Source organism: Eumetopias jubatus, unplaced genomic scaffold (genome assembly GCF_037043125.1).
Source record: "Eumetopias jubatus isolate StellerSeaLion01/CBP00866 unplaced genomic scaffold, mEumJub1_p1.0 scaffold_15, whole genome shotgun sequence".
Lineage (NCBI taxonomy): Eukaryota > Metazoa > Chordata > Mammalia > Carnivora > Otariidae > Eumetopias > Eumetopias jubatus.
In genome coordinates, this window is record NW_028274821.1 from 72,920,430 (window position 1) to 72,933,048 (window position 12,619).

At 38.8% G+C, this 12,619-nt stretch overlaps 1 non-coding gene and 1 pseudogene across 1 annotated transcript; both read left to right on the top strand.

Annotated features, from left to right (window-relative positions):
• Positions 1–6,651: 6,651 nt before the first annotated feature.
• On the top strand, positions 6,652–6,724 carry TRNAV-UAC (transfer RNA valine (anticodon UAC)). Its single transcript has one exon. It is a non-coding gene; the product is annotated as a tRNA-Val (tRNA).
• A 3,488-nt stretch (positions 6,725–10,212) lies between these two features.
• Positions 10,213–10,675, top strand: LOC114213449 (U1 small nuclear ribonucleoprotein C pseudogene; annotated as a pseudogene).
• Positions 10,676–12,619: the final 1,944 nt, after the last annotated feature.

Consider the following 12,619-nt stretch of genomic DNA (forward strand, 5'->3'; position numbering starts at 1 on the left):
GGGAAGCACAGTGTCCTGAAAAAATAAATCAGCATAAAGCCAAGGGAAAGATTGGGGTTCCCTGATCTAAATAAGATTCTTTCAACCCTAAAACATCTCCCAAAAGGCAATATTTTCCAATCTAAGGGATCTGAAACTGAAGGGCTGCAAATTGTATGCAAGGGGTCTACAAATCAATATGGCACATGCATCTTTTCAACAGAGATACCTAAAATACAACTAAGGTGGGGGGAAATGACATTGCAAACCTTTAAAAAGGTTATAAACTACTGACATAAAAAGAAACACAGTGAAGTCCAACTTAACCTCAGATCAACTTAAAGGGGCTTTTTTGTACGTCACAGTTTTAATCTATCTTCCAAATCTACTTTAAAATTGGCCGTGTACAAAGGACAACAATAGTATTTAGCTAATTTGTTTGGCAGATGAGTATCATTTACTCCTTCACCTTCAGAAACCATTTTTATAAAGCACATTCAAAGGAGTAATTTCCATAGGATAATGGGAATAAAGCAGAATATCCCAAATTTCTTATTAGACATGGTAGAATATTACTTAGAGAGCATTCAAATATAGCACAAACAATGTAGTTACAGTGAAACTCAGGAGACGTATCTCTTTGGATCCACACAAGAAGTGGAAACTTACACTTTCTGAGTTTCTTCTACATGGCAATCCTTCCAGTACACTATTTATCACTCCAATCTTAAGAGCTAGGTATCGTTGTTCTCGTTTAAGAAGAAATAAGTAAAGCTCAAGTAAAATGTCTCAGGTGACTCAACTCTTAAGTGATGGAGTGTTACTTACACTTTGGTTTTTCTGATTATTAGTCTCCTGGGCTTTTTCACCATATCATGATGCCACTACACCATAATGTGGCCTTTTCACTCTATCGTAACAATTCCTTGGCAAAGTGAGTTGTGTGTACCACAAAGTACAAGTATATACACAATTATGCTTCATGTTTGGCTCATATTCTTTTGCACTAGGAAAAGCTAAGTGTATCGAAGATGCGGATTTGCACTCCATCTGCATAATGCATTAGGATTTCAAATGATTTTACACTATTAGAAAAGCTGCCTTCGGGCACCTGGGTGGCTCAGTTGGTTAAGCGACTGCCTTCGGCTCAGGTCATGATCCTGGAGTCCCGGGATCGAGTCCCGCATCGGGCTCCCTGCTGAGCAGGGAGTCTGCTTCTCCCTCTGACCCAACCCCCTCTCATGCTCTCTCTCTCTCATTCTTTCTCTCAAATAAATAAATAAAATCTTTAAAAAAAAAAAGAAAAGCTGCCTCCATATATTATAGAATTGAGAATGATTGAGAGAACCCAATAAATGGCACTTCTCTTTTCCTGCCTGAATTCTCAGCCTACTGAAAGAGGCAAAAAAGTGAGCATACGAGGGCCAGAATATGTCCTTTATTTCTGACAAAGGCTAGAGGAAAGGACATGGCTTTTGGTCTAACTGCCAAATGGACTTTCTAATACACTATGTACCCCCAGAATTAGGCAGACTTGTCTCCCCACCACAGACCAACTGGACAATGTCAGTCCTTTCCACATTGGGGCCTGTACTTGTAGAGTATAACACAGAGGAGCCAATCAGTACATGGGCTTCCTTCAGACAGTTTGCTTCTAAGAAAAGGAAGGAAATAGGGGCTGAGTTATGCATGCCCTATTCTTTTCCCAAAATCTTAAATCAGGTAATTTACTCTACCCATGACTGTGTGAGAAAGGTCTAAGGAAAGAATCTAAGAGGAGCATGTAGGAAAAAAAATCTTATAAAAACCAGGAATAGGGAGGATACATTACTTCCCTGAGCAGTTTCGGCGCCTAAATGCTATTGGCTTATAGGGAGGTTGAGCAGCAGAGATGCTAAGGGGCAAAAGGTGGATGAGTATGTCCCTTACCCAGAACTATAGTCAAGCATTCAGATGCAGAGACAAACAGGAGAATGGGATCAGGGGGCCAGAGAAAGGGAGCCTGAATGGAACATCAAAACAAGGGATGGCCAGAAGCCAGGATCTGAGGCTAGAGGATGAAAATCAGAGAAATGGGGACAGGAGAAAAGGGTGAAGCAATGAACAGTAAGAAGCAAACTCCTGACACAGGAGCTATTGTCTATGCCTGTGTCTTACAAGCTCACTGCAGCATGCTAGATCAGAAAGGTGCCTAAACTCATAAATCCAAAAATGTGCTGAAACCCACCCTTTCCTCATGGAGTAAAGTCAAGGTTTCCTTGGGTGGGCTTACCTAGTCAGAAGCTTGTAAGTATAGAGGGGCATCCTCGAGGTGGGATACAGAGTTCCACGAGTGTCACTCTTAGCCAGGGCCCCAGGTTCTGGTATTCCCCACAATACACTGGTGGTTTCCCATCATAAGGCATCAGAGCTGGGTGTTCAAGCTTCTAAGTGGAGAGGCACACTGGATATGAACGGAGAGCTAGAAGCCACAATTGGAGCTGAAAGGCCACAGAATTGGTGATCTCTATTGGCTTGACAGGTGGTGGTCCTTTGGCTTGGGGCACAAATTAATGGTACATGCATGTCTTAGAGAAGCTTTAGAATGTCCAGAAGCTTCCCCAGAAATTAGACAAATGCTGATATAATGTAGATATTATGAGGTTTTAACTGTTTAACTATTAAAGTTAAGAATTATTTTAGTGATTATTAATAGAAAACCAAAAACAATGGGTTAATCAAATTGGAAATTTATTTTTTCTGCTACGTAAGTGAAGTCCTGAGGTAAGCAGACTAAAGCTATGTTGGCAGTTCCAAGAAGCCCAAAGATGTCATGGTAGCACTACTCCAGGGACCCAGTGTGCTTCTGGCTTAATACACCACAATCCTTAGGGTAACATCTTCATATTCATACCTTCCACATGGCTAGTGACACTCCAGCCATCATGCCTACATTTCAGGGAGAAGTAAAGGGAAGGGCATGGAACAAAAAGATGTCTGCTCTTTGAAGTAACTTTTCTGTAAGCCTCACCTGACAATTTCTGCTTATATCTCATTGGGTAGAATTAAGTCAAAGGCTACCCCATGATCAAGGAAGGTAGAGATTTGTACGGTTTCAGGTGGGTACATGACTAATATCAATAAAATCAGGTCTGTTGGCAAGGAAGCAGAGAAGAATAGATACTCAAAAGGCAGCCCACTGTCTCTTACACAGAGGTACACGAAGTGATGGAATGGCCAAAACTCATTATTGCTCCGTATGTGGATATTCTGGGTCAAGGATTACAGTGACTTACTAATACTACACAAATTCTACGGGGGTGCCCCAGGGAAGTTCATGTTTCAAGAGTGAGTAGAACTACTTGCTTCATAAACTTCTAGGCTTGTCCTTTCTGCAGATGCAATATCACAGCTGTCTTGCACTGAATTAGCGGTTCTAAACTACATCTTTTGCAAAAGTGCTGGTCTCTCTACAGCAAAATCACCAGAATACTTACTTAAACTATAAAGTCCTAGATCTTGCTGCACAGACACAGTTGAGACACCATGTTCTATGTGGTGCCATATCAGAAAAGGCTACTAAAAGCCATGCTGCACTGTGGGGTGTAAATGACTCCAGCTGAACAGATCCTTTGGGCAGTCTGGGCCACCTTTGGAGACAGTTGGCAGTGTTCTCTCCTGAGAGAGAGGCGTTCTCAAGATGGGCAGCCTCGCTTTCCTCCTAATGACGCAGCCTGAGGGACAGAGGGCTTGGCTGGCTTCATTGCCTTCCCAGCACTCATTCAGCAGAGAAGTCAGACCTCTCAAAGAGGAAAGCCCACATTCCCAGGTATTTTGCTGATCCTCCCCCATCCCCAATCCACGCCTCAACTGCTTCAGGTTGGGAGCACTGCAATGCAACACATCAGCCAGAGTCTTCTTGGAGAAAGTTTTCATGCCTTGAAGGCAGTCTCCTTCTAGGTAGTTAAATCATTTCTTGCCTCTTAGCCTCCACATAGCTTAGAATTCATAAACTCTCTACAGATAAATAGTGTTCCAAAATATGCATACATACATACATATATACATACATACATACATGGTTATCTAAAAGTCTTATGTTAAATTATTCATTCCCTTTTTTAAAAGAAAATCAATCCTTTGCATAGAAAGGAAAAGGTTTTTAAACAAAAACATTTTAAAGGTATGTGATTGTACCTGTAAGATGAAACACGAGATGAAGGGAAGAGCACAGAGAATGGGGAAGAGATGCAAGATGTGCTTTTGACTCCCACATATAAAATTGATCCCAGCAGAAGCTAATTACAAGACCCAAGCAGGAAATGATCAAGCTCCCAAAACTACACTCCCACCTACGTCTTCTACCATGTTTCCAAACCCTATACTAATGTTCATTCTAGGCCCTTCCTCAAATTTTAATCTTGTATTTTCACTCCATTCAATCACCATCACATAATAAACACACTGGTATGAAAACTTCTGTTCTTAGTGGTCTGGATATTCCTTAAGTATAATCGCCCATCTTGAGACTTCAATCCCCCTGAAGTCCACTGATGTCCCTGCCATGGGCATTCTCAAGTCATCTGCCCTCCTTGTAGCCAATCAGTGCCTTGTGCGCTCTTAACAGAAATTATCAACATCCTTGTGCATTCTGTGGAGGAACAGCTATATTTTAGGCACTGTCACAAAGGAGTGGAAACCAAAGGAGCTGCCGCTTTATCATCCCCTAGGCTGATCTGCCCATGATCTCAGAGTTCACCTACAAGTCATATTTCATTTTAGTGAAGCACTTCTTCATGGTAGCTGGCTAGTTTTTGTAAAAGTAATTTACATCCATTTCCTCTTATTAGGTCATTTGCCCCTCCCACCAGTCCTTTAGGCAGTTATTAATCCGTTGTTTTCTCTTGGGACATATTTCCTTCAGCTTTCATACTTTTTGGTATCCTAATATCCTAAAACAGTAAAGCTTCCAAAAGTGACTTAGCCTAAGATGTTACTCATACATCAAAAAAGTAATTTGCAGAAATATCTTAAACAGCTAGCTCCTTCCTTCAAATGATTTCTAATGCAGAAACTTGATGTGTAAGCCACTCTATTTTCGGGGTGAGAGAACCTAGATAGGTGGGCTTGTGTTCATTCTTGACCCCCGAGGCTGCCCAGAAAGACCCTTCTAGAAATCTAGGAATCTGTAGACCACATTTTGAAAACACTTGTGCTAAACGAATCTGAAACCTTTAAATACCTCATGAATATTGACAACTTCTACCCTGATTTGGAGACGATGTCATGCTTGGATAGATCTAAATATTAAAAAGTATATGAACAAATAAGTCAATATAGAATCAATGAAAATATACCGCAACAAAGAAGGGAGCCAACCTTAAGGCAGGAAACCTCAGAATAGAAGTACTGTTAAAAATAATAAAATTATTTCTATAAGAACCAGAAAAAAATCTGGCAACTATTTTTCCCAAAGATACAGACGCTATGATCTTTGTAAAACAGAAATAGCAAACTTTAATGAAGAATATAGTTGAATGAGGAAAGATACTGAAGAAACTAGAAAAACGTGCAGGAAAGTCCAATATATTATAATGAAATCAAAAATCCACTGAAGGAGGCCAAGAAGTCAAAAGTAGAAGTGACATTGAGTACCTGGAACAAAAATATTGAAGACAAACTTGAAAAGGTATCACTGCACAGAGAGGAAATGAGAACAAAAATTTTAATTGTGACAGGAAAAAATAATAATTTTTAAGAATATGAAATTGGCTAGGGGTACCTGGATGGCTCAGTCAGTTAAGCATCTGCCTTCAGCTCAGGTCATGATCCCAGGGTCCTGGGATCGAGTCCCACATCGGGTTCCTTGCTCATTGAGGAGCCTGCTTCTCCCTCTGCCTGTCACTCCCCCTGCTTGTGCTTGCACTCTCTCTCTTTCTTTCTCTCGGTCAAATAAATAAATAAAATCTTAAAAAAAAAAAAAAGAACATGTAATTGGCTAGATCATCCTGACAGCCTTAAATGAATCATCAGCCTTAAGCAACATATTAGACTATATGAGCTTAACAGACATCTATGCAAGAACAGGAAATAAAATCCAACCTAAGATTGATAATGTCTTGAACAAAGAAGTCAGAAATAGTAGGACCCTAAAACAAACAAAAAAAAAGAAAGAAGAAAAATTTTCTGGATCCTTAAAAGAAAGGGGAGGTGGGGTCTGAATCTATTAAAAAAAAAAAAAAAAACAGGGTTCATCATGTTCCAGGAACAGTTATTGAAATAGAAACCTTTTCTAGACACAAAAGGGCAAACTATTTTAATTATGTGGATAAAGAAAAGTATTATAAGATGTAAGAAGAAGAAAAGCTTACCTAGAAAGGAAAAAACTCAAGTTTGCCTCAGTCTTCATCATATGTTTAAATTCCATAAGAAAATGGAGGTGTGTCTGCAAAATGTTGAGGGCAAAAATCCTAGTAAGCCCAAATCCCAAACTTAGTCAACTTCTCCTTCACAAACAAAACCAACAGAAAAAACTTCTCATGCAAGGATTCAACACAAATACCACAAATGTACCCTTGATAGAAATGTCCTGAAGTACATTCTACAGCTGAAGAAGTTGAAAGAGACTTTGAGAAGTCAAAAGTCAAAATTTAAAGGCACTGCTGTCAGTACATATGAAAAACAATTTAAAGTGGTTCCATAGTGTAGTGATTATCACCTCTGCTTTACATGCAGAAGGTCCTGGGTTCGATCCCCAGTGGAACCACCAACAATGAATCATGGAACATTACATCAAAAACTAATGATGTAATGTATAGTGATTAACACAACATAATAACATTAAAAAAATAATTAAAAAATAATAAAAATTTAATGTGGAAAATAACTATAAAACTTATTGCAAATATAATTTTAAAATTCACTCAAAGCTAAAAAAAACCTTGCAAGGGAACTTTCATTGGTTAAAATAAACTGCTGTTTAGCTAATCCTCAATGGGGAAAAACTGAAAGCTTTTCCCCTAAGGTCAGGAACACAACAGTGTCCATTCTCACCACACGGTTCCACGTAGTACTAGAAGTCCTAGCCTCAGTAATCAGACAACAAAAAGAAATAAAAGGTATCCAAATTGGCAAGGAAGAAGCCAAACTTTCACTCTGCACAGACAACATGATACTCTATGTAGAAAACCTGAAAGACTCCACCAAAAAATCACTAGAACATGAATTCAGCAAAGTAAGTCGCAGGATATAAAATCAACATACAGAAATCTGTTGCATTTCCATACACCAATAATGAAGCAGCAGAAAAAGAGAAATCAAGGAATCCATCCCATTTACAATTGCACCAAAAACCATAAGATACCTAGGAATAAATCTAACCAAAGAGTAAAAGATCTATATGTTAAAAAATACAGAACATTTATGAAAGAAACTGAAGAAGACACGAAGAATTGGAAAAACACTCCATGCTCTTGGGTTTGAAGAATAAACATTGTTAAAATGTTTATGCTACCCATAGCAATCTACACATTCAATGCAATCCCTATCAAAATACCATCAACATTTTTCACACAGCCGGAACAAACAACCTTAAAATTTGTATGGAACCAGAAAAGACCCTGAATAGCCAAAGTTAAGTTGAAAAAGAAAAACAAGGACACCTGGGTGGCTCAGTCAGTTGAGTGTCTGCCTTCGGCTCAGGTCATGATCCCAGGGTCCTGGGATTGAGCCCTGCATTGGGCTCCTTGCTCAGTTGGGGGGGGGGGGGCCTGCTTCTCCCTCTCCCTCTGCCTCTCTCTCTCACTCTGTCTCTCATGAATAAATAAATGAAATCTTAAAAAAAAAAAAAGCTGGAGGCATCACAATTCCAGACTTCAAGCTGTATTACAAAGCTGTAATCATCCAGATAGTCTGATATTGGCACAAAAACAGACACATAGCTTAATGGAGCAGAATACAGAATCCAGAAATGGACCCACAACTGCATGGCCAAGTAATCTTTGACAAAGCAGGAAAGAATATCCAATGGAAAAAAGACAGTCTCTTCAACAAATGGTGTTGGGAAAACTGGACAGCAACATGCAGAAGAATGAAATTGGACCACTTTCTTACACCATACACAAGAATAAATTCAAAATGGATGAAAGACCTAAATGTAAGACAGGAAACAATCAAAATCCTAGAGAGAAAAAAAGCCTCTTTTACCTGGGCTGCAGCAACTTCATATTAGACATGTCTCTGGAGGCAAGGGAAACAAAAGCAAAAATCAACTATTGGGACTTCATCAAGATAAAAAGCTTCTGCACAGTGAAGGAAACAATCAACAAAACTAAAAGGCAACCGATGGAATGGGTGAAGATATTTGCAAATGACATATCAGATAAAGAGTTAGTATCCAAAATCTATAAACAACTTATCAAACTCAACACCCAAAAAACAAATAATGTTTGTTCATGCAGAAGGCATGAACAGACATTTGTCCAAAGAAGACATATAAACGGCCAACAGACACATGAAAAGATGCTCAACATCACTCATCATCAGGGAAATACAAATCAAAACCACAATGAAATACCACCTCACACCTGTTAGAAGGGCTAAAATAAACAACTCAGGAAACAACAGATGTTGGTGAGGATGCAGAGAAAGGGAACCCTCTTACACTGTTGGTGGGAATGCAAACTGATGCAGCCACTCCGGAAAACAGTATGGAGGTTCCTCAAAAACTTAAAAATAGAACTACTGTATAACTCAGCAATTGCACTACTAGGTATTTATCCAAAGGATACAAAAATGCTGATTCAAAGGGGCACATGCACCCCAGTGTTTGCAGCAGCATTATCAACAATAGCCAAATTATGGAAAGAGCCCAAACGTCCATCAACTGATAATGAATGGATAAAGAAGATGTGGTATATATACACAATGGAATATTACTCAGCCATCAAAAAGAACGAAATCTTGCCATTTGCAACAACATGGATGGAACTAGAGTGCATTATGCTTAGCGAAATAAGGCAGTCAGAGAAAGACAAATACCATATGATTTCATTCATATGTGGAATTTAAGAAACAAAACAGATGAACATAGGGGAAGGGGAGGAAAAATAAAATAAGATAAAAACAGAGAGGGAGGCAAACCATAAGAGACTCTTAACTATAGAGAACAACCTGAAGGTTGCTGGAGGGGAAGGGAGCGAGGGGGTGGGTGAAATGGGTGATGGGCACTAATGAGGGTACTTGTTGGGATGAGCACTGGTTGTTGTATGTAAATGATGAATCACTAAGTTCTACTCCTGAAACCAATACTACACAATATGTTAACTAACTCGAATTTAAATTTTTAAAAAAAGAAAAAAAGGAAATTAAAAAGTAATAAATAAATAAATAAATAAATAAATAAATAAATAAATAAAATGCTGTTTAGGGATAACTCCATGAGAATAAGTCATAGAAAGTACAGAGGATGCCAAGGCTAAGTAAAATTCCTCACCATGAATTAGAAGGAGTTGAAAGGTATTTTTTGAACTTTATTTTTATTTTTAAGAAACCATAAAACTACCAATTATGATATTCTGATGAACTCAAAGGAAAACTCATGCCACAAGTGGAACCCTACAGGAATCTGAAATTTTGAGGAACTGAATGGTCTGACCACCTGAAACTGAAATTTTAAAGTTGTTCCATATTATTAGTGCCCCTGGGTTCCTCAAAGAAGAAAACAGAAATACTTTTGAAATGAACCAAACCTCAACACAGGCCCCAAAGAATTCTACTTCCCCCAAAAAATATATTCCAAGAAATATGAACAGCATACAGTCAGAAATCATAAAATATACAAGAAAAGAAGGTACCATAAGAGACAGTCTACAGTAACAATAGAAAGCAAAGCAGACTTGCAAAGAGTTCAGATATTGCAATTCTTAGACACAGAATATGAAAAAGTATGTTGAATTAAGATATTTAAAGCAATAAAGAAGTGTTAAAAATATGATTAAAGAGGGGGTGGGGGGGTGCCTGGGTGGCTCAGTCAGTTAAGCATCAAACTCTTGGTTTTCGGCTCAGGTCATGATCTCAGTGTCGTGGGATGGAGCCCCGCATGGCTCCATGCTCAGCACAGAGTGCTTAAGATTCTTGCCCTCTGCCTCTCCCCCTGCTTGCACTTGCTCATGCTCTATCTCTCTCTCTCAAATAAATAAATCTTAAAAAAAAAAAAAAAAGAGGGGCGGAATGACCAACAGCCTGCAGAGCAACATGCTTAAGTTTTATTGTGACTCCTGTGATATACACCTCACCCACGACTCTCCATCTGTGAGGAAGACACACTGCAGTGGTAGGAGACACAAAAAGAATGTGCAAGACTACTACCAGAAGTGGATGGAAGAGTAGGCTCAGAGCTGCATATCCACAAGGAAAGGTACCTCCTACTCCATTCTCTGCTCTTCCTCCTACAGGAGCAATGATCCCACCTCCCCTCAGTCTCGCAGCTCCTCCTCGCCCTGGTATGATGCCAGCACCCCATATGGGGGGCCCTACCATGATGCCAATGATGGGCCCTCCTCCTCCTGGGATGACACCAGTGGGACCTGCTCTTGGAATGAGACCACCTATGGGGGGCTACATGCCCAAGATGCCTAGGCCCCCAGTGATGACACCTCCTGCCCATGTTCCCATGGTGGTGCCCACTCAGCCAGGACTGACTCCCCCAGACAGATAGAGAGGGGAGCCTCTTTATATGCATTTTACATTACTTGCTCTACTTCACCAGGAGACCATGGTGCAGTGACTCTGGGTGCTTTCTAACAGCAGGACAGGGAGGACTTGCTCCCCCCTCCTATCAAAGAGAGAATAATTTTGGCAGGTGACTAATGGGACCCAAAAAAAAAAAGCAATTTTCATTTGTATCATGAAATGTGAAAATAAAATTGTCAACTGTTTTAGTTAAAAAAAAAAATATATGACTACAGAATAAGAGACCATTAAAAAACACTATAGACTGAATGCTTGCATCCCCTCAAAATTCTTATGTTGAAACCTAGCCCCAATGTGATGGTTTTAGAAGTTAGAGTCTTTGGGAGGTAATTAGATCATGAGGGTGGAGCCCTCATGAATGGATTAGTGCCCTTAAAAAAGAGACCCCAGTGGACTCCTTCAGCCCTTCTTCCATGTGAGGACACAGAGAGAAGACAGCCATCTATGAACCAGGAAGCAGGCTCTCACCAGATGCAAATCTGCCAGCACCTTGATCTTAGACTTCCCAGCCTCCAGAGCTATGAGAAATAAATGTTTGTTATTTAAACCACCCACCCTATGGTATTTTTATTATAGCAGCCTGAAGAGACTAAGACAAAAATAAGCGAATCTGAAAAGAACCAAATTGTATTCCTAGTAACAAAAAATATTAATAAAGCCACTGAAACTAACAAATTCCATGGAAAAGTTGAACCAGAAGATTAGACACAAATAATAGTATTTGCAAAATGTTAGGTAGTTATGAAGAATTAATGCAGTATGCACCTTACAGAGACAAAAATATGGAAAACATAGTACGTAGGTAAAAAAAAAAAACAAGATAAAGTAAGTGTCTAACATAGGTCTAACTGGAGTTTCAGAAGGAAGGGAGAACTAGAATGGAGAAAAGGTAATATCTAAAGAGATAATGACTGGTAATTTCTCAGAAGAAACTGATACACAGTTTTAGGAAATCCAGTGAATTCCAAGTAGTATAAATAAAAAGAAATCCATATCTAGATTTCATCATAATGAAATATTAGAATATCTAAAACCAGGAGAAGATTTTTCAAACAACAGCCAGACTGGAAAGACAAATCAGTGTCAAAGGAGTGACAATGTTAACTAATGTCCCATCAGCAAAAATGGAAACCAGAAACAGTGAAACAGTATGAGAAAAAAACTAGCAAAATATATCCAGTAAAAAAAGATTTCAAGAGCAAGTGTAAAATAAAGACATTTTCAGACAAAATAAAATTTAAGAACCTGCCATTAGACCATCATTAAAGAAAATTCTAAAACTAAGTTGTCCGTTAGAAATATAATGAGCAATATGTAAATTTAAATGCTCTAGTATAGAGCCACATTTTTAAATGCAAAAAAGGTAAAATTAATTTTAATAATGGTCTATTTAATCTAACAGATCAAAAAATTATTTCAATATGTAATCAATATAAAAATCATTAGTGAGATACTTTACCCTTTTTTATACTAGGTGTTTGAAATCCAGTATGCACTTTATACTAACAGCAAATCTCAATTCAGACTAATAATTATATTTCAAGTGCTCAATATCCATATGACTGGTGGTTACCATATTGATCAGTGCAGTGCTAAGAGATATACTTAGAAGGAAAATTATTCCTGGTGAAATGGCTGAGATGCAAGAAGAGAGGATGAGCAAAACAGGTGATAAAAAGGCGGGCAAACCCAATGTTCTCAAGAGACATTGACTATATAAAACAATAGTATTTATATTGTACACCGGAAGTTAGGGACAGGTTTGAACAGATTCTGTTTAAATAGTCTGGGGAAAGAATACTTCACAAGGATGTTGTATACCTCATATAGCATCACAGTAAGAGGTACACAATGTCTAGTCAGTGATGGCCAGACTGGATCAGGGTGAAATAGCCAATTCCTCTATCAT